The sequence below is a fragment of the Neovison vison genome, chromosome 10 (genome assembly GCF_020171115.1).
Source record: "Neovison vison isolate M4711 chromosome 10, ASM_NN_V1, whole genome shotgun sequence".
NCBI lineage: Eukaryota > Metazoa > Chordata > Mammalia > Carnivora > Mustelidae > Neogale > Neogale vison.
The window spans coordinates 23827134-23848811 of record NC_058100.1 but is presented as its reverse complement, the minus strand read 5'-3'; the positions used below and the strand labels follow the sequence as shown (position 1 = coordinate 23848811).

At 35.0% G+C, this 21678-nt stretch overlaps 1 protein-coding gene and 1 pseudogene across 9 annotated transcripts in view; both read left to right on the top strand.

Moving 5' to 3' along the window:
• The window catches only part of KCNT2 (potassium sodium-activated channel subfamily T member 2), a 363831-nt gene that overhangs the window by 81738 nt on the left and 260415 nt on the right, over window positions 1–21678 (top strand). The gene's annotated exons all lie outside the window — the stretch shown is intronic.
• On the top strand, window positions 14490–14902 carry LOC122918446 (annotated as a pseudogene).

Below are 21678 nucleotides of genomic sequence, written 5' to 3'. Positions count from 1 at the left end.
GAAGGGTGTTGTCTACTGCACTTTATTTTTTTTAATCAGCCATCATGTTATGAATCCAAAAATTTAGCCTGTTTTCATCTTTTCCACAACTCCATCATGCACTGTAGATGTTAAATTAACATTTCCCAGAGCAGGCTCATGTACAGATGGATGGATTTCCTCTTCCTTTTTCTGCACAACTGATAATGCTATAGCTCATTTCTAAAGAAAGCTTATCTACAAATGTATTTTCTCTGTAAGGTACATCAGAATCTCCTTGCATTTGCAAGCACTAGACAGCACCTTAGCATTACAGCTAAAGGATTATTTTAAATAGTGAAATCACCAGCAAGAAAGCACACACAAAAAAATGCAAACAAGACACTAATGAAACCATGGAAAAGACACCTGTTTAACGACTGAGCCACCCAGGTGCCCCGAAAAGACACTTGTTTAAAGTATAGGAGCTGAGTGGGGCACCTGGGTGGCTCAGTGGGTTAAACCTCTGCCTTCAGCTCAGGTCATGATCCCAGGGTCCTGGGATCAAGCCCTGCATCGGGGTCTCTGCTCAGCAGGGAACCTGCTTCTTCCTCTCTCTCTCGGCCTGCCTCTGCTCACTTGTGATCTCTGTCTGTCAAATAAGTAAATAAAATCTTAAAAAAAAAATAAGTATAGGAGCTGAAAGGAGAAGGCAGAGTGTCACCTCGTTCAACTTTAGCTGGAGACTTGCCCTACAGAAGACTCGAATTGTTTGCTGCTTTACAAAAATCCACAGATGACCATGAAAATGCCATGGGGATTGATTTGGTCATTTTCTATTGGTCTATTCACTCTTCTCCAACAATCAAAAAACCACTGAATCACTGGTCCTTTTCTGATATTTGCTTTCCTATTAAATGACACTGTCATCAAATCAGATGCTTAAGCTAGACATCCGGTTAGTCACATAGGACTTTGTGTTCTTCACAGGGACCAAATTATCAAAATGACTTCTTTCAATTCCTAACTGTTTCTTAGTTCATTTTTAACAGCATTTTTTTTTCCTGAACTAGTGGGATTTTCTTACATTTCATCTTGATCCTTTTTTGTGCAATCGTATGCTGATGTGAACTACTGAAAACCACAGACATAGAAATAATTCTCTATTTAAATGGCTGTCCATTACCTTTGAAATCCTTAATGCAGCTGACCAAACCATGCTACCTTTTCTTGATCACCTTTTTGTACTTTTTGCATTCCAACCATCACAATATAAAACAGATGAAAAACTGAAGATCCTATAATAAAACACTTATTTATAAAAGTTGAAACTTGGCATTTGATTTAAATTATTTTTTTTCTAAGTTAGGAGATAGTTTATTTAACACAAAATAAGCTCTAATTTGCTCGTTTGTCCTATCTATAGCTGGAGACATACGTAAAAATGAAATTTTGATCATAAGAACTGCCTCAATATAGGATGCCAGTATAGAAATATCCTAATGCAATTTTTTTTAAAGATTTTTTATTTATTTATTTGACAGAGAAAGATCACAAGTAGGCAGAGAGGCAGGCAGAGAGAGAGAGAGGAGGAAGCAGGCTCCCTGCTGAGCAGAGAGCCCGATGCGGGACTCGATCCCAGGACCCTGAGATCATGACCTGAGCCGAAGGCAGCGGCTTAACCCACTGAGCCACCCAGGCGCCCCTCCTAATGCAATTTTAATGTCATTTTTCAGTATTGGTTATTATAAAGATATTTAAGATACAGGAACATGAAGATATTGCTTAACCCTGAAAATAATATATATGACTTTAATATGAACTTCATTATTTTACATGATATCCTATATGCATCACAAATTTTGTATCATATCCTACATCACATTGCCTTTTTAGTGGATACCAGTAATTTTATATTACTGGCATCTATTTGCTTATTTGTCACTGGAAAAGTACCTCATTCTCACTACATGGGCTTCATTGTCCTCCTTTACCTGACCTGTAATCTAAGCCCTGAATTTGAAATTGTAGAATACGACCAAGGCTAAGCCAGAGAACTTCATCCCCTGACTTCAGTGTTTAATTTGGAGATGAGTATATGACACCATCAGATCCATTGAGACCCAGGGGAAGCTTTCCTTGAAATTCTGGTAAAAGTTTGCTCCTTTTTCTTTCAGGACTTAACATGAACCTTTGAGTAGATTCTTTTTCTCAGTTGCAAACCAAAGAATCCTATGTGATGTAACAATATAGTCGGTTCAGGCATCTCAACTGAATCAGTTCAGGCCAATTTTTAGAGTCAAAGCATAAATATGTAAGATTTAGTAACTTCATGACTCCACAAATCTTACTGGTTCCTCATGTATTATAATGTTGTTTGGTATAGGTGCATTAGAAACAGCTGGCACCTTTAATAATAACACTTTTTGTGTACATATGCTAATCTTTAAGCTTTTATATTTAATACACCTATTACTCAGTTATGGACAATTAAATTAAAATTTTTTCCACTTAAATTAGTTTTTAATTTTTGTTAACATGAATTGACATGAAGTAAATTTACAACCAGGAGAATAAGAGAAAAATGTAGAGTTTTCAAATATGCCTGAAGAAAATGAAAGCTGGTTTGAAATGGAATTACCAAGTATAGATTCTTTCTGCAAGACCATATTGGTTAAATATAATTTATAGAGGCATTTATCTTCTGCGGTATGTTGTTGGATAAAACTACAAGCATTGTTGTCATTTCTTTTTTTCTTTTTAAGCAGGACAATGTGATTCTATCATTAAGGGAAAAATTCTATTATAATCGATTCTCAATTATTTTCACAAGGTATATCTATAGTCAGATTTGATTTCACATCAGCGTCTTTCTATTTAAAAGGAACACCTTTCTTGTTAATGGTGAATTAATGCTTGTTCAGTTTTTATGAGCAAGGAAATATGAGTATTTTTCAGAAGTACCAAATTTTAGGCAAGTTTGCAAACTATTAGTATTCTTGAGTTTATCAGTTATTTTATAATGTGGAACGACTGTCTGTTAACAAAAACCTAACAGCTTTACATTTGGAAGGCCTCGTAATAGGGATTAGAAGGTGATGTGACAGGCTTCAGAATTCTGCAGACAAGCCTTAAGGATCATGCTGTAGTTCTTCCTTTAGCCGTGGATGCTAGTAAAGTTATCTTCATCTCAAAAATGCTGTAAAGACTTTAAAACAGACTCTGCATAGTTTCTTTCCATGAATATGGGCAATGATGGTGAACCAGAACCTGGAATTTTCCTCATGTTCTTGTAGTATTTTAAGACTTATTTTTTGGGGCGCCTGGGTAGCTCGGTTGGTTAAGCCTCTGCCTTCAGCACTGGTCATGATCCCATGGTCCAGGGATCCAGCTCAACGTATGGCTCCTTGCTCAGTGGGAACCCAGCTTATCCCTCTTCCTTTGCCTGCAGCTCCCCCTGCTTATGACCTCTCTGGCAAATAAATAAATAAATAAAATCTTAAAAAGGTCAACAACATAAAAACCCATATTTTTCAATTTTCCTAAACTGGAGACACGGGTTATGTCAAGAAGCTGAATCTCTAGAATAGACTAAGTTATCTACTGCGGCTTTATTTCATTTGTTCTTTGAAATGGGTTGTACTCACTTTTGTTTCCCTCTTATAAATGGATAATTGAAATTTAGGACTTATTTGGTCTAGGAGATACCTTACATGTTTCATTTCAGTGGCAAATAGTTTCGTGATTTTAAAAGGCATGTTTTAGCAAAACTTCTAAAGTGATAGTTTTGGAGTTAATGATAATATTCAAATGTAAAAATGTCGAACAGAAGTAAATAAAATGGAAATTATTTATTGTATAATATAATATAGCTATAGAGAAACAATTGACTAGTTGTTTAAGTATATAAGCTGTATATTATACATATACTTATTTAAGTAAATATTTAAGTAAATATTCACAGTGCACATTAGCCTTATTTTACCAGTAATTTATGTGAAGTGCATTAGTTATTCTAAAAGTATCACAAAGAAAAAAAATACAGTTTTTCAATAGTACTTTTCTCCCACACAGAAGAAAATAACTCCCTATTACTGCTTCCTTTGGGAGACTAGGAAGGGGAAGGCTGAAGGAGATTGCTAGGTAGGAGTTCCAAATAAACACAACATCAGAATGTATGAAGAAGGGGTGATAGAAAATTAGAAAAATCTTCTGAAGAGATTTAAAGTTGACAATAATGATTTTGGAAGATAAGAATGTAAATAACAAGATCAAAAAGCCAACTTTTATATAGCAAAACTCATTCAACACTCAGCAAATATATTGCATACCTAATATGTGTACATGACATTGTGTTAGGTTCTGAAAACACAATCAAACTGAGATACAGTTCCTGTCTTCACAATTTGAGAGCCAAACAAAGCTATTACTAGCAGATTTGGAGGGACAGATAGCAAGAAACATGCCCTCAAATCAACTCTTGTGAGGCTTCTAGTTCGATGTTATTAGTGATGCATTCCATCTGGCTCTTGGTAGCTTCCTGTCTAATTCAGTCTATTTTTGTTTATTATTCCTGCAAAGCACCAAGATAAACCGTTTCTACTTTGCTCAAGGAGGGTACACACTTACAAAATGTGAATGTACCAAATTTGTAATGACATATTTTTAAAAGTTATCTTTTTTCCTCCTTTTACATATCTGTGTTCTGTGTGCTATGGCATAGAACGATTTAATCTTTAAGGTCCATTTGAAAGACAGAGACCCTTAAAAAGTCAAACCTCATACACTGTAATAAGTCTATGGGAAAAAGAATAGAGTACACTAAGCAAAAATACATGTGTGTCATTTAACAAAGACTTGGGTGAGGAGCAAAGTTCAGGTGGTGTCTAAAACAAGACCTGAAGGAAGCAGGGCAAGGCACAGAAAGGAAGGCAAATGGAAGCCTAGTCAATCTAAGGGTTGTTCATTTTTCTTAAGGTCCTGTTGAATATTTTTATTGAAAATAGCTCTGTGAATTGTGTAAGATTGATGAATCACAGACCTGTACCCCTGAAATAAATAATACATTGTATGTTAATAAAAATTAAAAAATAATAAATTTTTTAAAAAAAGAAAACCAGAAAAGTAGTGACTCACCTATCTAAAAGCCCAATAACTTGTATGAAAATTAAGTCTGGTTGAGGAAATAAAAAGGAATTATGGTATGCCAGAGTATTCATGTCATCCATAGCAAATCAGAAGCATGCATTTTCGAATTAACAAATATGTTCTTCCTTTTGGAGCAGGGTTATTCGGGAGTTTCTGTTTCCCAGCATAGATGCCAGATGGCAGTAGCCACAGATTGTCAGCCCCTGCATGCTGATAGTTGTCAACTTTGGATGCTAACAGGGTGTTAGAAGCAACTACTGCTGAGTAGTTTTTAATCCCATGTATATTAGTGAACATCCATTATAGTCTAGGCAGTGGGCAAACAATTATAAGCAAAAACTGGTTAACATCACTTTAGAGGAGTTTGAGATTTAATGTGGCTTTAAGAAACTGTTCAAGGACAAACTTTATTCTCCCTTAAACCATTCTGAATTTTTATAGAACCCTGGATGCCATAATTGTAATTAATTGGGGAAGGGAGGGAGCAAGCATTGAGAAAATTAGCAGGTAGATCAGAGTACCTTCTTTTCTCAGACACAGGATGATGGGAAGAAGAAAGTGGGTGGTTATTTCATTTACAATACTTCCCTCTGTGTCACTATACATCACTCACACTAGGGATCCAATCTGGCAGTTTTTGCAGTCATATCTAATTAAAGGTCATGCCTTAGAATAGAAGACTTTGCACATCACAGTGCTTTTGATGGTGTGATATATTTTGTAGCTATTTTTGTAGATTGGTACATGAATGGAGTTTCCATTTGGGTTCAGTATTCCTATTTATCACTGAAAGTTTGTTTTTCTGTGACTTGCCTTAGAAAATAGATTTTAACCTGAAGGCAAGTTTAAATCATCTGTAGGTCCATTCATGTAAGCTAGGGTTGACTGAACATGTTCATTACAAGCATTATTTTTTTGTTTGTTTTCTTTCTTTTTTTTTATTTTTTATTTTTGTTGTTGTTGTTGTTGTTTGTTTTCTTTCTTAGGCTAAATGATTTCGTGACTACTCGAGGAACTCTAGAGAACAATACTAATATGTGCTCAAGTGGAAAGGGAATTCATATATTGTTTTATATCACTTTCGTCTTGACCACCAGAAGGATGGATTTGACATTACCTCAGATTGAGAGATTTTATGGAAGGAAGTTAGGAAGCTTGGTTTGTTCATGCCAAGTTGGAGATGTCCACTAGAGAGATCCAAGTAGAAATGTTGGGTAGGCAGTTGAATGTATGAGTTTGGGAGACATGCTAGGCTGGATATATAAATTTGACAATCTTGGGCATAAAGATGAATTGCACTTTGCATATAGTTATGAGAGGCCGATTTTTTAAGAATAGAAGAGGATGAACCAGCCAAGGAGACTCAGAAGGGGTAAACTATAAAGTAGGAAGAAAACCAAAGGAATGGTGCATTGGAAGGCAAATGAAGAAAGTGATTCAAGGGTGAGGAAGTGATCAGCTACACTGAATGCTGATAGGGTACATGAGAGGAGTGATGAAACCTTATTTCTGTGCCAAATAGTTATCACCAGAGATCTTTGAAGGTTGGTGGTGGGGTGGAATAAGTTCAAGAGAGAACAAGAGGTGAGGAATTGGAATCACTGATTTCTGGCTTATTGTTAATAAGTGTTATGGCTGAATTGTGTCCTGCAAAATTCATGTCGAAGCCCATCTAGCTCAGTACTTCAGAAAGTGGCTGTATTTTGGGAAAAGTCCTTTAAAGGGGGTAATTAAGTTAAAATGAGGCCATGAAAGTGGACCCTTATCCCAATTTGACTGGTGTCTTTGTAAGAGAAGATAGTTGAACACAGCTGGGATGCTTCTGAGGACACAGCAGGAAGGTGTCATCTGCCACCCGAGGAGAAAGTCCTCAAGAGAAATGAACCCTGCTGGTACCCTGATATTGGATTTCTGGACTCTAGAACCATGAAAAACTAAATTCCTATTCTGTTAAGTCACCCAGTTTGTGATGTTTTGTTATGGTAACTCTAGGAAATGAATACAGCAAGTCCGAGTGTCTCTCTTCCTTTCAATACCAATCAGAACCATGGCCAAGATGGCCAAGTGCATTCACCATCTTCTTCTGTAAGGGATTTTTTTCTTCATTCATGCACTCATGGTGCTCTCTTTCAGGAATTCTTTTTTTTTTTTTTTCTTTTTGTGGGGAGGTGGTTTCTGTGGAGCTCCTTGTGGGGAATTTCTTCAACAGGTTTCCTGCCTGTCAAAATATAAACTCTTAAAGCACCAAATATAAACATCAAAGCACCAGGGTGAACAACAGATTTAATGCTGGGTTACTTTGCTGGATTCTTATTTTCTTGTCTTTTCTGGCTTCTAAGGATTTCCCTTTATTTCTTACTAGTGAAGCCATCATGTTAAAAAGTGGTGTGGTGTGGTGTGGGGTGGAGTGTTGGTGGTAGTGTGTGTGTGCATGTGTGTGTGTTTATCTGTGTATTTCATTTGGGGAGGGTGTATAGGACAACTCTACCACATTGTCAGAAGCAAAATCCTTGATTTCTTTGAAATCTTTCTTGTGATAAACCAATTTGATGTTATCCATATGTTGCCAATTTAATCATAATCAATTGTTTGCTTTTTGATCAAGCTGAGGAACCATTAAACTTATAAACAATCTAAATAAAGTAATGGTCAATGTCTCTGGTTAAATTCTCTAGAGGCAGATCCCAATAAGGGAGTTAGGGTTGTGGGCTGCCCTGAGAAGGGTGTGACCCAGGTAGGGTGTCTCATTGAGCCTGGGACATACCCTGAAGCAGCTGAGAGCTGGAAATTATCAGCAATTATTGATTGAGGGGTGCCACATTTCCATGTCTACCATATCCAGTTATATAGTACTTAACATGATGCAGTCTTAGAGAATAATATTTATTCACTAAAGTAGTTGAAACAAATTATTAAGCATTTTTTTGCATGTGTAAATAAATTTTATTAAAAAAACTCCTAAAATGTCTCTCAGATTTGGTAGTATATTTTATAATCTGTTTGCATGCTATATAAAGAGGAAAAAAATTTAAGAAATAAAAAGTGAATTTGTGGTAAAGGTGATCAAAATTACAAATCTAGCTATAAAATAAGTCATGAGGATGTAATATATGCTATGGTGACTATACTTAATAATACTGTGTAGCATATTTATTATAGCTTATCTACATATTAACATATAGTATGTTTGAAAGTTGCAAGGAGTGTAGATCTTAAAAGTTCTCCTCACAAAAAAATTCATAAATATGTATGATAATGGATGCTATCTAGCCTTATTGTGATGATTATTTCACAGTACATACAGATATCAAATCATTATGTTGTATATCTGAAAATAAATAGCAGAAAAGGTAAATTTGATTCATGTAATTTCCCTCTCTTGGTTAAACCCCTTCCCCTATGTTCATCTGTTTTGTTTCTTAAATTCCACGTGAGTGAAATCATATGGTACTTGTCTTTCTCTGATTGACTTATTTCGTTTAGCATAATACACTCTAGCTCCATCCACATCATTGCAAATGGCAAAATTTCATTCTTTTTGATGGGTGAGTCATATTCCTGTGAGTGTGTGTGTGTGTGTGTGTGTATTTATGTATTCCATATTATGTATATGGAAATGGACATATGGATCCAAAATGGATATTCTTTCATCTATTTATCATCTATCTATATCTATCTTTTATTCTTCTATACATCTTCTTTATCCATCATCAGTTGATGGTCATCTGGGCTCTTTCCATCATTTGGCTGTGCTGATAATGCTGTTATAAACATGAGGTTGCATGTGCCCCTTTGAATCAGTATTTTTGTATCCTTTGGGTAAATCATTTTCCTGCTCTTAAAAAATACAGTTTAACAGATGTATATCTCTAAACAAGTTATTGCTTGGTTTTAGATATTTTTGAATTTAAAGTGCCTACCATTCTGCACATGTTGTAGTCTTTTTAGACTTGCATCTTTCATTCAGCATTCTGTTACTAAGATCCGTTCATATTGTTGAAATAGCCATAGTTCATTAATTTTTTTTTTTAAATGGTAATGATTTTTTTTTTCCTCCGAATTTATTTATTTTCAGAAAAACAGTATTCATTATTTTTTCACCACACCCAGTGCTCCATGCAAGCTGTGCCCTCTATAATACCCACCACCTGGTACCCCAACCTCCCACCCCCCCCCCCGCCACTTCAAACCCCTCAGACTGTTTTTCAGAGTCCAGAGTCTCTCATGGTTCACCTCCCCTTCCAATTTACCCAAATTCCCTACTACTCTCTAACGCCCCTTGTCCTCCATGCTATTGGTTATGCTCCACAAATGAGTGAAACCATATGATAATTGACTCTCTCTGCTTGACTCAACGTGAGACAGGAATCTATCAGAATCTTAGAGGAGAACATAGGCAGTAATCTCTTCGATATCAGCCACAGCAAGTTCTTTCAAGATACGTCTCCAAAGGCAAAGGAAACAAAAGCGAAAATAAACTTCTGGGACTTCATCAAAATCAAAAGCTTCTGCACAGCAAAGGAAACAGTCAAAAAAACAAAGAGGCAACCCACGGAATGGGAGAAGATATTTGTAAATGACAGTACAGACAAAAGGTTGATATCCAGGATCTATAATGAACTCCTCAAACTCAACCCACACGAAACAGACAAACACATCAAAAAATGGGCAGAAGATATGAACAGACACTTCTCCAATCAAGACATACAAATGGCTATCAGACACATGAAAAAATGCTCATCATCATTAGCCCTCAGGGAGATTCAAATTAAAACCACATTGAGATATCACCTTACACCAGTTAGAATGGCCAAAATTAACAAAACAGGAAACAACATGTGTTGGAGAGGATGTGGAGAAAGGGGAACCCTCTTACACTGTTGGTGGGAATGCAAGTTGGTGCAGCCTTTTTGGAGAACAGTGTGGAGATTCCTCAAGAAATTAAAAATAGAGCTTCCCTACGACCCTGCAATTGCACTCCTGGGTATTTACCCCAAAGATACAGATGTCGTGAAAAGAAGGGCCATCTGTACCCCAATGTTTATAGCAGCAATGGCCACAGTCGCCAAACTATGGAAAGAACCAAGATGCCCTTCAACGGATGAATGGATAAGGAAGATGTGGTCCATATACACTATGGAGTATTATGCCTCCATCAGAAAGGACGAATATCCAACTTTTGTAGCAACATGGACGGGACTGGAAGAGATTATGCTGAGTGAAATAAGTCAAGCAGAGAGAGTCAATTATCATATGGTTTCACTCATTTGTGGAGCATAACCAATAGCATGGAGGACAAGGGGCGTTAGAGAGTAGTAGGGAATTTGGGTAAATTGGAAGGGGAGGTGTGGACCCTCAACTCTATGGTCAATTAATCTTCGACAAAACAGGAAAAAATATACAGTGGAAAAAAGAGAGTCTCTTCAATAAATGGTGCTGGGAAAACTGGACAGCTATATGTAGAAGAATGAAACTCGACCATTCTCTTACACCGTACACAAAGATCAACTCAAAATGGATAGTTCATTAATTTTTACTGCCATCTTTCATTGCACAAATATGCTACAATTTACCCATTTCCCTGTAAGTGGATGTTTCAGTTACTTCTGGTTTTTCTCTGTGCTCTCACAGATAGTGCTTTTTTTCACCATTCTTTCACACATGCATCTGAGTACATGTGTGTAAATTTCTCTATGACATTTATCTAGGAGTGGAATGGCTGAACTGCCAATGTATGAATATTCAATTTTATTAGATAATGCCAAATTGTTTAGAAAAGTGACCTCACCAACTTCCACTTCACCAAATTAAGCAATCTTTTGATTCATGTTCTCTTCAACATTTGGCATTATTATGTGTCATTCTTGATTTTTCCAGTCAAACAGATATAAAATATTATGTCACTATAGTCTTATTTGCATTTTCTTGAGTACTGATGAGGTTGAAAATTCCTTCCTAAGTTTATTAGCCAATAGAGTTCCTTTTCTATAAAATGCCAGTTCATAATTTCTGGCTACATGTTTTTTCTTTTCCTTTCTTTTCTTTTTTTTTTTTTTTAAAGATTTTATTTTTATTTATTTGACAGACAGAGATCACAAGTAGGCAGAGAGAGAGGAAGGGAAGCAGGCTCCCTGCTGAAGCCTGATGCAGGTGGGGGGGGTTGGGAGGGTGGGTGTCGATCCCCGGACCCTAAGATCATGACCTGAGCCAAAGGCAGAGGCTAACCCCCTGAGCCACCCAGGCGCCTCTACATGTTTTTTATTTTCTTAATCATCGATTTGTTAAGAATTCTTCATATAGTTTTGATTTTTAACCTTTTTTGGTTTTGTATCTAAATATCTTTTCCTAATTCAGAATTTGCTTTTTATTCTCTTTAAAATTAAAATTTAAACTTTATAAATTGAACCAAATGAATGTTCTGAACCCATCAGGGAAGTTATTTATGGATTTATACTCTTGCTTTTCCAGACAAATATTTTATACATATTTTATAATATGATATTATTACTTTTTGTATCTTAAAGACTCTGACTATTCAAAGGTCAATAAAGCATTCACTATAATTTTTTATAGGAATTCAGAAATTTCTTTAACCTGTCTGGACATAATTTAACCCATATGGTATGAGATAGAAGTGCAATGTAATTCTTTTTCTTTTTTTTCCTTTTTTTTTTTCTCCTTTTTGGATAACCATTTAAAAATTCATTTATTGAATACTTTGTTTTTTCTATTGATCCCTCATACTACCTTTGTTATATATTAATATTCTCATATATACATGAGTCAATTTCCTAACTGTTTTATTTCACTAATCAATTTGTCTTTCTCTGTGCCACTTTTATAAAGTCTCAATTGCAGTAACATGATAATAAGTCTTGATATCAGGTAGGGCAAATATTTGCTCTTTATTCTTCTTGTTTAGTTAGTTTGATCTTTTACCTCTATAGAATCAGTTTATCAAGCTCCACAAAATTCTGTATTTGATGTGATTAGGATTTTGTAGAATCTATGGATTATTTTATAATATAAATACCAAACTGTTGTCCAAAGTGATTTCACCAACTTAAATTATACTGAGAAAAGAAATTCTTATTAATTTGAAAAGGAGATATTAATGCATAATTTTCAAAAGTTTGAAAAATATGTACCTTAGACAAATATAAAATGAAAACATGTCAAAAATTATCCTCAACTTATTAATTAATGAGGAAAATAGTAATACTTTAAAACTGGTCCACAGTACATTTAAGAAGCTATGTATTACTAGGCAATGTTAGAATTAAATTGCTAAGTTAGTATCCCTCTCCGGAAAACCCTACAGGGCCATCAACTCTAACCTTTTGAATTACCTTTTTTAGTGGGTGGTAGTCCTTTGCTTATCTATTACACAGAACTCTTTGCACTCATGTCTGCTCCTTCACAGTTGTAAAATTGCACAGAAAATAGAGTTGAAGTCAGCATTTCACTGAAAGAACATCTAGTAATCTCTATTGCTTATTTCTAAATTCTGGATAATTTTTCTGACAAAACTGACAGTTGTTTTTTTCTGGTATAGTATTTACATATTTTGACTTTGTCATTCATTATCTGCCTTAAACAGTCTGGGAGAAATGTATTGGGAAAGCTCCATGGGAGAACATTATTTGACTATTAAAATGGTGTGATGATAACAAGATTTTTAGATTATTGCTATATTCTTTGTCCTATACATATATTTTAAAAATAATTTCATATCTAGCGTTCATGTTATTTAGTGAAAAGTGTGTAAAATGTATTTATTACTCATTTATATTTATTAGATAATATAGATGATTTTTTATAGTAAACAAAACCTGAAGATCCATTTATATATGTAAGAGATTTGTGAAAAAATAATGTGTTGTTAATATAAAGGAATATGCAGAAGAATTACCATGTAGTAACTAAAAATGATGATCTAAGCCTGCATCTTCTATGTTTAAGTAAACGTAAATAAGTTCTAGAGTAGCAGGTGTAGTATGATTCCCATTCTCCTGTTGTTTAGATTGATCTGCTACCGGATATTTGTTAATGAAGGCAAACTAAATTTATTGAAACTTTTTGAAGTTAGTGAGTAAGCATTAGCAGTGTTTCAGAAGATGATGTTAGAAGTGAGGTATTTATTTGTTTTTTTTGTTGTTTTGTTTTGTTTTTTTTTAAATGAGGGCTCAAGTGGTGTAAAGGGGATCTTTCAAGGTAAGAAAGGATTTGCAAGGGTCACCTGGGTGGCTCAGTGGGTTAAAGCCTCTGCCTTCAGCTCAGGTCATGATCCCAGGATCCCGGAATCAAACCCCAAGTTGGGCTCTCTGCTCAGTGGGGAGCCTGCTTCGCCTTCTCTCTCTCTCTGTCTGCCTCTCTGCCTACTTGTGATCTCTGTCAAATAAATAAAATCTTAAAAAAAAAGAAAGGATTTGCCATGGTCAGTTGTCATGATAAATCATTTGGAATTGGTGGACACAGCAAAGTGAGGGTTTCGAAGCCTTAAGGAGTAATGAGTTCAAAGACAGTGCAAGTGTTATTGAGTAGGCTTTGTAGATAAGTGATGTGTTTGCCTAGGCAAACAGACTGTAGGCTCCAATAAATTGATCTGTAGGAATTTTCTGAAACAAACAGTGAACTTATTTATTGCCTTATACCCTTATTTTTCTCAAGTAAATATTTTTTGGAGACTCAACTATATTGAATTGACATAAGTAATCCATAGTTATTGTTACTCCAATTATAAATGTTTATTCTAGGAACTTTTTTCATTATTACCAACACATCAGGAAAAAGTTATGAGTTGTCAGCTTTGTATGCTCATATATAAGGTATCTTCTTTAATTTTCATTAAATAGCCCTGTTAATAGAAGTAATAACTGAATAAAAGGAAATAAAAGTTAGCAAATTTTATAATCTAGCACATATAATCTGATTCCAAAGTCCATGCTGTTATTGCTTAGTTCCTATATACTACATATGAAATAAAACAAATGAAAAAACTAATGTGGGGAAAATGTCAGTTTCTGTAGAAAACTAGGGTGAGATTCTATTTGTGACTGTTCTCCCTTCTCCATCCAGATTGTGTCACTTTGTCCTTAAATATATTCAGCCCAATAGAGTTTACCTATTCCAAGTTACATATGTTATTTTTACTTGAATTAAGAGCACTAAGTACTGGGGCACCTGGGTAGCTTAGTGGGTTAAAGCCTCTGCCTTCGGCTCAGGTCATGATCCCAGGGTCCTGGATTTGAGCTCGGCATTGGGCTCTCTGCTCAGCAGGGAGCCTGCCTCCCCCTGTCTCTCTGCCTGCCTCCCTGCCTACTTGTGATCTCTGTCTGTCAAATAAATAAATAAAATCTTAAAAAAAAAAAGAGTACTCCAAGATGGCGGCCACCATGAAGAAGGCGGCTGCAGAAGATGTCAACGTTACTTTTGAAGATCAACAAAAGATAAACAAATTTGCACGGAACACGAGTAGAATCACAGAGCTAAAGAAGGAAATAGAAGTTAGCAACAACTCCAGAATTTAGAAGATGCTTGTGAGGACATCATGCTTGCAGATGATGATTGCTTAATGATACCTTATCAAATTGGTGATGTTTTCATTAGCCATTCTCAAGAAGAAACACAGGAAATGTTAGAAGAAGCAAAGAAAAATTTGCAAGAAAAAATCGACACCTTAGAAGCCAGAGTGGAATCAATTCAGCGAGTGTTAGGGATCTGAAAGTTCAGTTATATGCAAAATTTGGGAGCAACATAAACCTCGAAGCTGATGACAGTTAAACATTTTATAATACTTTTTTTAAAATTTGTTTAATATACTTGAATATTGTTTAAAATGATAATTTCCCTTCTTCAAATGATATGGAAAGCAAAAGTTTCTTTTTTTAAAATTTTCATTTATTTAATGGAAACTTGCCTATTTTCACATGTCTTGCTTATTTATTTTATATTTTTAAGAGAAGACAGTATTCATCTATGTATTTTGCATAACGATTCTATCAAGTGTAGGGGCTTTATGTCATGTTATTAAAATCGGTTAAGCAAAAAAAAAGAGTATTAAGTACTAAAATATCTTAAAGAAATATGTATGTCTTAGTGAGCTGTGTCCATTATTGAAAAGTGAATTCTCCCTACAAGTACAAAATGAAAGAGACTGCTTGGTGTGTTGATTTAAAGTCTTATGACATTGGTGAAAATAATTATATAAAATTAAAAGGTGCTTCTTTCACTGTACCTGAGTGTCTTCATGTAATTTCTGGATTCATTCTAAGAATTAGCATCTGTTGAACATGACCTGACTGTGAGACTCAGTGGGTTCCTCTTGAAAGACACATATTTATTTCTCCCCAAACTGGGCTTTGATATTTAACCATGCCATTCCCAGCAATCCCGGGATGTGTGAGCCCTGTTATATTTTCCTTCAAGGTTTTAAAATGACTGGATGTATATTCCAGCCTGCATTAGAGAGTACCTGGTATTTTATATCCTCTTAAAAAGTATAGAGAAAAAGAAAAGGGGATTTACAGGTGGTAGTTGTGAGTTTTGATTGGGAGGCTGTTACGTTTGTGGTGGGGCTCTGCTGCCTATAGTCATATAATGTAGATTTATAAGCCTTTCTGGGGCTAACAGCTTTATTCTTCCAGAATGTATGCATGTGTTTGCATGCATGCATATATGTTTATGTATGTGTGTGTACACATGCTTGTATGCATTTTATCATGCGGGCTTCTGTGTGTGTGTGTGTGTGTGTGTGTGTGTGTACAATGGGAAGAAGTAGAGTTGAGGTGAGAGAAAAGAAATGGACATGAAATGGACATGATCTTCAAGCAACTGACTTTTTTTTTTTTTCAAGATTTTTACTTATTTATTTGACACAGAGAGAGAGATCACAAGTAGGCAGAGAGGCAGGCAGAGAGAGAGGGGAAAGCAGGCTCCCCGCTGAGCAGAGAGCCCGCTGCAGTGCTTGGTCCCAGGACCCTGAGATCATGACTTGAGCTGAAGGCAGAGGCTTAACCCACTCAGCCACCCAGGTGCCCTGCATGTGACCTTTTTCTTGAGGTGGTTGGTGGTGATAAAGTTATATAATACATATCAAACAGTTTACTACAAGCCTGAATGCTACATATTTTTCTACTTTTTATTATATACTTAGAATAAAAATGAGTAAATGTTCTGTTTGCAGTTCTTTCTCTTTTTTTTTCCCTTTTCTCTTCTCTTCTGTTAATCTTTTCTTCTTTCTTTCTTTCTTTTTTTTTTTTTTTAATGGCTTGAACTACACCTGCCCCCTACTCATGCAGTTGGGTGGGCATATAAAAAGTCAAATCTTTTCAAAGGATGAAAAAAAATGTACCTTTACGCTTATTCTAGCATTATTTCTTCTGACCATACAAAGTTAAGTTAAATGGGGTTGCTTACCTTTAAGTCTTTAAAATAAAATAAAGGAGCACAGAGAGTCGGCCCAGCAAATGAGCGCTACACATGAGCACATGCGTTTTCTAACTGAAGAGAGACTTCGATTACCAGGAAGTGACAGGAGCATACATGCAGTTATTGAGAGACTGTCATCATTATCCATAGTGAAAGAGAATTGATGCTTGATTAGCACTCCACTTCATATACATTCAAACATACTTATACACATATATGTGTATATATATGTGTGTGTGTAGGCATTGTATATATCTATACCAGCAGGGTTCCTTTTCTAAAAATGACATGATTTAATTTATTTGTTTGCTTGTTTATTTTAAAGATTTATTTATGTATTTATTTATTAGAGAGAGAGCACAGGCGAGCTGGGGGAAGAGTGGAGGGGGAGGGAGAGGGACCAGCTGACTCCATGCAGAGCACAAAGCCAGAGGTGGGACTTGATCCCAGGACCTTCAGATCATGACCTGAGCTGAAGCCAACAGTTGGTTGTTTTAACTGACTGAGCTGCCCAGATGCCCCAGAAATGACATTGTTTTAAATATCATTTTAAAAATAAGAGAATGCTATGAAAGTCATCAGAATTAATCTCTGCCTCCTCATAAGATGTTACTAACTAAAGGAGGTGAGAAAGTTAGGCTTGAGTAGTTATGAAGAAGATTGGATGGGCAAAAAGAAGCTGGGAAGTAGGAGGAGGGGTATCATAGTATTTAAAGTGGACTTAGTTTCGTGCATGTAGTAAAGGTTGGAAGCCAGGTAGAAACCCCTTGGAAGCACTTGAGCATGGATTGGCGAAACTAATTTTTCAAGATTAAAAATTGATTATAGTCTTATTCATTTAGTTTTTTTCACAAGGCTCCATTTGAATGGCTGCTCTGTTAAATAATTTAGTTATCAGAAGTTAGGAATGAATATTTGTAAATAGGAACCTGGTTTAGAGTAAATAATTCAACAGCAGAATTAAACAAAGACTTGTCTTTATCTCTCTGTGGGTCTGGTGTTTGCAATAGTTTTTTGCAATATTTTATAGATGACCTAGAAATCTCCTAGTAATGAAGAATCAGTTGATGAGGAAGCAGGAGGCAAGAAGAAGTAATGGAAAGAACAACATCCCAGTTGTGTCCCAGTACTAGCTATGCATTTAGGCAACTCACTAAAATTATTTGAATTAAAGTCTGTTTTTTTATAAAGTAAAGTTGATGTCTGCCTTTCTCAAGGCATAGCAACATTGGAAAAATTAAATAATGTAATGTATTTTTTCCTAAATATTTATCAAATCATGGGGAGATAGAGCAAATAAACAAATAAATCTAAGTTAATAAAATTGAAAAAAAAATTAAAAATCTGCAGGGAATTATCATTAATCTTAAAGCAGATCAAATTGGAATAAAAAGGACCTTCTAAGGATTGACCTCACTACAAACCCAGGTTTTGCATCCTCAAATAGTTATAATCTAAGGAAGGAAAGAAGATGCATTTCATCTTCACACGAGTTATGCACTGAGTCCTAAGGTTTATACTAAAGAAAGAACTAGAGACTACCCTACCCCTTTGTTCAGGCCTTCAGTCACTCACAGTTAATGCCTAATAGGTTGCAAGTAACATGTGACATGCTAAAGATATAATCATGAACAAAACAAAATACAGTTCTGGCTCTCCTGGAGCTTAATTCTAAAGGACTTACTTCATATAACTGTGAAATGCTATTGTCGTCATCATGGAATATTAGTGTATTAGTTTTGAAGGATTGCCATAACAAAGAACCAGAAACTAGGTGCCTAAAAACAACAGAGGTTTATGAATTCCAAGCTCTGGATTAATTATGGAAGTTTGAAATCAAGTTGTTGGTAGTACTATCCTCCCTCCTAAGTCTCTAGAGGAGAATCCTCACTCGCCTTTTCAGCCTCTGGTAACCCTAGTGTTCCTGGGACTGTGGCCATAAAACTCTAGTCTTTGTCTCTGTCTTCATATGGCAATCTTTCTTCTTCGTCAGTGTCCAGATTTTCCTCTAATAAAGAGATGAGTGGTACTGGGTTACAGACCCATCCTACTCCAGTATGACCTAATCTTAATTTAACTATGTCTGCAATGACTCATTGCCAAATAAGGTCACATGAGATATTGGAGTTAGGACTTGAATATATCTTTTTAGGGGACATAATTTGGTGCATAGCAATGACTTTAGAAAAAATAAATACATGTACAGTAATGTATATTTGGAAAGGTGTAATTCTCATAAATACCAGCCCCATTTTAAGTTTTAGTACTGGTGGGAATAGAGTGAGAGAAACCTGCTAGTAATATGCAGAGAGACTTTCCTTTTTTTTCCTTATTCTTTGGAGTCAGAGCACCCAACATAGAGTTAGAAAGATGCACCAATTTAAAAGCACAAAAATGATGCCAAGGGAAAGGTTCTTAGACATGGGAATCACAGTGGAGCTATGTACATTAACTGGACATCCAGATGTAGATTTTCCAAAGAAAACACTCACCAACAATACACAGAGAGACTAACATGTGTCCACTGAACCTATCTGCTGAGACCAGAACATCCAGGCAGGTTTTGCCTTGTTAGAGTTGAATATAATCATAAATACTCATGCATGGACCCTGTGACTAATAGGACAGTCTCAGAGGGAGGTAGGAAGGAAGAGCGCCAAATAGAAATAGAGGAAGACTCTTCCTTGTACATATTACAAGTCCCAAAGACAATATATGCAAAGGTTTGATATCCTACAGAGCCCAGGGTATTATTAGCACTTGAAAAAAGTGAAATAGTTTTTCTGAAAGAACAATGTGTTTACAGTCTGGTTCAGAATTATTTTTTGCGTGGTTAAAATGGTGAGGCCTATCTTAGAATTAGTAAAGAATTTTAAGAGTGAGACAAGGAACTTGGCTTTTAACAACATCTTGCATGATTTTTATACTAAATTTAAATAAACAGCAACAGAAGGAAAAGAAAAGAAAAAAAAAAGTAACAAATTGAAGTTAATATTAAGGCAAATTGACAATGGTTACACGAAGTATCTTTGTAGTAATCAAATTGTTATAGAAAAATCTGGAGAGTTTTCAATTTGTATATTTTTTCAATTCATATTTGAAGATATTGGAATAATCTAAAGATGATAGCACATCAATATACTAGTTAGTTATGACTAAGAAGGAAAAACTTCTAAAAATATAAGAAAATGAATCCATGAGTAAATTACCTGAATAATTCATGACTACCAAAACTAGTCAAGAATTGAAAAAAATAATTATAAGATAGAAAAACCATTAGAACAATTCACCAAATCACTGTCAAAAATATCCCCAAAAGGTACTGTCAATTTGATAGAATCAAGAATGGCTTTTGGGCGCCTGGGTGGCTCAGTGGGTTAAGCCGCTGCCTTCGACTCAGGTCATGATCTCAGGGTCCTGGGATCGAGTCCCGCATCGGGCTCTCTGCTCTGCAGGGAGCCTGCTTCCTCCTCTCTCTCTCTGCCTGCCTCTCTGGCTACTTGTAATCTCTCTCTGTCAAATAAATAAATAAAATCTTTAAAAAAAAAAAAAAAAAAAAAGAATGGCTTTTGATAGCAATCAATTTATCTTTTATATCTTTTTTATCTTTTTCAATATCTTTTTGTATCTCTTTATATCTTTTTATATCTTTATAAAAGATATGTCAATATATCTTTAGTAAGATATAAATGTTTATTATAATTCCAGGGTCAACAACATAATTATTGCTAAAGCATAAGAGGCCTTCTAAGAATACATACCACAGTTGATATTTTTTCTTCAATAAGTGCTAGTCAACATAATAACAAATGTAAATAAAATTATTGATTTTTAGATGACATGGTTGTCCAGAAAATGCAAGCAATAAATCTGAAAAAAATGTATTATTGCATATGAAGGAATTCAATATGGTAGCCATTTATAATACTAAAACCGAAAGTTGAAAGTTAGTACAAAACACTTAAAAAATTGCAACCAAAATTGTAAAATACCCAAAAATAAATGTCACAAAGAATATGTAGGGTCTATGCTAATCAAATAAAATGTCGTTGACCAATATAAAGCTAATATTTTTAAACAATGAGAACATATCAATAGGACAAGATACCACATACTAATTATAATTCCATTTTTAAAAATACAATTATAATTCCACTATTACATTGAGGTAAATGTGACTAAAACTGTGGGGTTCTGGGGATGATCTAGAGAGTGCATTAAGTTGACCTATTTAAATGGAGATAAATTCAGATAAAGTTAGTTGGGAGGAGAGAGTTCGGAAGGAAGGAAGGTAGGGAGGATCAAAGGAAGGAAGGGGAAGGAGAGAAGGAAAAATGGGAAAGCACATTTAAATCTGGAAAAGGAAATATGAAGTGGATATTTAAGATAAAATCATGGAAAAAATTAGGAAGCATAAACACTAAACTCTGTACCAAGTCCCTGAGTTTTAGAGAACTGTATGGTGCTAAGAAGGTCCTCCAAGAATATACTAACACTAACTGGCTTTGATTCTGGGAAAGGTTGTTATTACAAAAATAAAAGAAAACTCTTCTCAATATTATGAGTAGTTAACTTAAAGGTCATTTTTATCTACCCAAGAAAAGACATGGATCAAAAAGTGTTTTGCTTTGTTTGTATGTTAGCCTTAGTGTTAAAAAAACATTTGTATAAACTTACGCTTTAATGTCTTATGCTCCTTGGTGATCGTATTGACTCAGATATCACTATATTTATTAATAATTATTAATTTAATTAATAGTGATAATAATTATTACTATATTTATTAAAAGTAATAATTTTAATTCACATAATATTATAATGAGGAGGGAATCTGGAAGTATTTAATGAGAGAATTTATCTCATGCAAAATTGGCTTTACCTCAGGAAAAAAATGAAATAAAAATCAGTCACAGTATTTCAAATGGTTATCCAGTCTTTTGTACATTTTTATATATTGGAGAGCTCTTCACTTCACATTGATGATCATTTACAAATTGGGTAATCTCATTCCTAATTCTCCTATTTCTCTATGATTAATCCTATATAATAGAGCATCATATTATGAGTCAATTCATTTTAATAATGATGTTCACTTCAGGATTTAAGACAGCTATTCTGTTACTGCTAACTCTTCATATTTAG